The sequence below is a fragment of the Sitodiplosis mosellana genome, unplaced genomic scaffold (genome assembly GCF_009176505.1).
Source record: "Sitodiplosis mosellana isolate CC-2019 unplaced genomic scaffold, AAFC_SMos_1.0 Smas_scaffold_6170, whole genome shotgun sequence".
Lineage (NCBI taxonomy): Eukaryota > Metazoa > Arthropoda > Insecta > Diptera > Cecidomyiidae > Sitodiplosis > Sitodiplosis mosellana.
The window spans coordinates 3,146,836-3,151,403 of record NW_022601411.1 but is presented as its reverse complement, the minus strand read 5'-3'; the positions used below and the strand labels follow the sequence as shown (position 1 = coordinate 3,151,403).

Sequence of the window (4,568 nt, the reverse complement as noted above, 5' to 3'; positions counted from 1 at the left end):
ACAATATATTTGACAAAGAGGGCGCTTTCTTATGGACATTTCTATGTACAGCTGTTGGCGCCCTCTTTGGTATGTTTTAAGAACTAAGAGAGTTTCCTATCATTGCAAATACACCTCTGATTCGGTGTCTCTTGTTCCGCATTTTCTGTTGCTCATTATTTGCTTCGAGACATCGCCGGGATGAAAACAGGGAGAGAGAGAGAGAGGCAGAGCGTTTAGTATGGGTTTTAGCAAACCCTTTTACATATTTTGTTCACGCTTTCTCTCCCTTTCACATGCATAATTTGATGGGACAAACACAATGCGAACCATGACTTAGTCGCATAACTTGGTTTTGCAACTTGGCCCACAAAATTTATAGCGATACTTATCCAGAGTGCATGAACTTTATTACTTCGAGAGAAAACGAAAATATTCTATCGAACGATTTTGAAATCAAGTGTGTTTAAATCAAGTGGGATGGCAAAAGGAAATGGAAGAGAGATATGGAAATAGAGGGAGCGAGCGGTAGTGACATTCATTATTCATTTATTGCTAGTTTTCACGCGAGCTCGTCCTCTTTGTTCTTTCTTCTAGTTTTTTTTTCTTCTGCTTTCCCAATTGAGTTGTTCGATGTTCTTGTAGCATCGCAAGTCGACTGATAAGGGAATGTGGCTTGAGGCAAAGGTGTAATATTCTATCGCAAGTTTATTAAATTTTCGAGTAAACTTTACAAATTACACATGCGCACACACATTTTTTTTTCTCCCGAAATTTATTGTAACGATCCTGGAAATGGTATTGTTTTTTTTTTTCTACATTTATCGTAAATTTGAAAGTGTCTCTCAACCAGAGAGAAAGAGGGAAAGCGGTAGAAGAGAGAAAAGAAGACATTTGAACATACGAACGAATGTGTGACATTACACAAATCGAATGGTTCGCAGTAGTTTCCCTGTAGGAATCTACGCATGCAGCGGTACATACACAGAGTGGAAAAAAAACATGAAGGAGAGGGTAGAGAGCCGAATAGAGTGAGAGATTGAGAGTACACGCAATACAAAAAGCCGAACCAGCATGCGATTCATTAACTCATTTATGCCGCTTTTTATTCGGTGTGTTTTTGTGTATTGTATTGTGCACCGAAAAAACGATGACTATCCTTGTTGCACCCATTGATGAATCCGTTCGTTTGTTCATTCGTTCATTTGTTCGCAATGAGAGAGCAGCGAGAGCTCATGGGTCGTCGTCATCATCATCGCCGTCGTCGTCGTCGTCGACGTCGTCATCGTGTATGGCAAAAAAAAAACGACAAATGTATTGTAATTTCGAAAAACGACGAGATCTCAATGGTTCTTAAGCATTTGAGAAATTCTATGGAATAAAAGTGCGAACGCATCGCAGCAAAGAGCAGAGGAAGCTAAAGAGAAAGAGAGACAATGAACGAATGAATGAATAAGTGAAAAAAAGGTGACAACACAGTCTCTCTTTCTATTTAGCTATTTCGAAACGAGATATGGGATGTTGGCTCTCGCTCTCTCGGCTGCTCTGTGCGCCACAAAGTAAGTCGAGAAATACAAACGTTGTTTAAATGGTTCATGCACAATAATACTTTGTGGTGGTTCACTCGTTTTCACATACACATAACAAAGGCTATTCATTATACAATTTTAGCGACGATTCTAGTTCTCTTTCGCTCGCTCTTGCTCTCTCGCTCCCACTCTGTTCGTCGCACATGTACATCTCTCCCGGCGTTGACACTGTTGTTGTACCGTCGAACACCACACATTCAGTCTGTGTGTCTGAGTGAGGCGAAGAGGGATAGAAAAGAAAGGAAGAGAAAACGGGCAGAAGAGAGAAACGGAAAAACGACCGAGAACACTATGGTTCTGTGCTGTATTTGCCAAGCTAAATGCCACTCACATGTTTGCCTGTGAGAAACGTGAAAATACATTCGCATCGAAGCACAGCAACGAAAAATGATTGTGTCGTATGGCAATCCGGCAAGCGATGTGCCGAATATATCGTTCTAGCCGATTCGTTTGGTTCGTCGGTTTTGGTTGTGTGTGCGCCATGAGCCGCATGTTCGTGGATATATGATCTATACACGTCTTTTCGCACTCACAGTTTTGATTTTGTTTGCTCCAGCTCGTCATTCGGTTTTGTGATTTAGAACGTAGCATACGTCAATTTCATTTTTCGTTCGTTTATTTTTCTATTTCAAATAATTGTTCTGTTGCTGCTGATTTTCAATGGTTTTCCGAAGCGTTAGTTTTTGAAATTGTTAGTTGCTGGTTATTTTTTTTTCTCAATCATAAGTGTTTTTCGTTGATAAAATCATAAAATGAGCCCTCATCTCGAGAAATAAATTCATATAATTTGCGATAAATTTTACATCCGTTACTCCGTTTCGGTCGAAGTTAGCGATGAAGAATCGACACTCGCACACATCGAGAATTAAATTGAAATGATTGTGAATGAAGCGAACAGAAGAAGAAAAAAAAAACCATCAAGCCGCACACTCGGATTAAAAAGAAAATACATAGAGAAAATGGCAACAATTTTTTTTCTTCCATTCGTTCATTTTGAAATACTGATGAACATTGTGCACACACTTTGCAATACACACAAAACAGGGTGAGAAAGAATTCATGTAGATGTAGTTCATTGAAGGAACAGAAACAGTGACAATTTTAGCCTTTTTTGTTTGGTTTGTGTTGAGAGTGTCAAACTCTCGAATTCCATTCATTTATTGAGCAAAATGTTCGTTGACCAATTATATTATTTCATAAAAAAATATTTCTTGAAAAAAATCCGCAAATCGAAAGGATTTTATTTGATGAAAAGAAATTTCGGCGAATGAACCTCATCTTTTTCTTCTTCTCACAAATATTATTCGATTCTATTCTTGGCGCAGTCATGAAAAGAAAACCAATTCAACTCAAATTCTAAATACATAATTGTAAATAATTTGTAGGATCGTAGTTTGTCTGTACATCTGGTGGCTGATTTGATCATTGGCCGTTTTTATTTAAGAAAATTCGTAACAATCATGTTTTTTAAATCTTTGCGCTGAACTACTTCAGTGTATCGAAATGTGTTGATTGTACGAATATGAGTGCCATTAAAAGTGCCAACGTTTACAGTATTCATATTTAGTGTCATTTCCATCTCTCTCGCATTCTCGTAAAGTAAACATTTATAAAAATTGTTCAAAACAATGAAAGGAAGTTGACTGGGACATCCAAAGCAAATGTATATTGTGGTGAGTGTGCCTATGCTTATTTGTATGTGATTGTTAGCAATTAACTTTTTGTGCTAGTATTTCATTTGATGTTTCGCTCTTTCACTCTTTCGCTCTCTTAGTATTGTCTGTATTTTATAATTGCTAGAGATAACACAGTTGATAGTCTGAAAAGAAGAGCAGAGTAAAAAAGACAAACGCCAATACATAACACAGTGCACAAACACTAAGAACGATATCGAGACGAGAATCTAACGGAATTAGGTGCTAAACGATTTATACTGGATGTGTAACAGCCTTGTTATATGGCCGTGAACGATACAGAAAGAGATCCGTTTTTATTTTCTCTGTCTCTGTCTCTCTCTCTCTCTCTCTTTGCTCTTATTCAAGTTATTTGTGTGTGTATGATTCAATGCGCAATTGAAGTCACCGTTGAAAAATTTTAGTTTTGATAACTTGAATTGCGGCACTTTGTGTTTGTAATTTTCGAATCCTTGAGATGCTTGTGAATGAAACGATTCTGTACGCCGAATGATTCACACTGAAAGAATGTTAAAGAATTATCAAAAACCATAAAAATGAAATATTCGCGTGTAATTTCAAAATGAGAGAGAGTCATGTTCTTTTTTTTCTCGTTCTCCGAAAGGAGGCGAATGGTAATAAAATGATTTGAGGCCAAATTTGTTTCGTTTAATTTATAGTTTGTCAAAAAAAAAAAAACAATTTTTTCTCTTCTTTAAACGGTTAAAGTGTGCGTGTTTTCTAAATGTTTGCTTTGAACATTTTTCATTCCGAACATCGACGGGAACAAACAAGATAAAACAAATTAAAAAATCGTAAAATTACAGTTTAAACGATCAATCGACGCGCGAATGGTTTCAGGTCTAGTTTTTTATCGAGTAAAACGAATAAAACGCTGCTTTTTTTTTATCATTACAGTAACTTGCACCGAATTTCATTCTTTCGGGAAAAACCGAATGAAACCGAAAGAGAAAATTACCCGCGCGCCACGAGTCGGTCGGTATGTTGAAATTCGATAACGGCAATTTTTATCCTAACAAGTAACAACAACAGCGACAAGAAAACCAAAATGTGCCATGTGGAAATGAACTGCAAGAAGAGGGCCGAGATAAAAAAAAAATAAATCAATAACACACAACTTCGAACAAAAAAATTGCTGGAAAAATGAGTTGTTTGGATGTGCAAGCCGAAACGTGAAAGGGAGAGAGAGATAAGACCTGATAATGGGATTCCGACGAAAGAGGCGGTTTTGTGGAAAAAAAATAGACGAAGAGAGAATGAAATCAGTCGACTTCAACAAATATACTACACACATCACACATCATAC

General features: G+C 37.2%; 1 long non-coding RNA gene across 2 annotated transcripts; it reads left to right on the top strand.

The window, feature by feature from the left end:
* The first annotated feature begins 2,099 nt into the window (after positions 1–2,099).
* On the top strand, positions 2,100–4,365 carry LOC129575969 (uncharacterized). 2 transcript variants are annotated; one of them, XR_008688847.1, is made up of 2 exons: positions 2,100–3,241; positions 4,160–4,365. It is a non-coding gene; the product is annotated as an uncharacterized LOC129575969 (long non-coding RNA). The 2 variants fall into 2 exon arrangements; XR_008688846.1 differs by having other exon boundaries at positions 2,145–2,259.
* Positions 4,366–4,568: the final 203 nt, after the last annotated feature.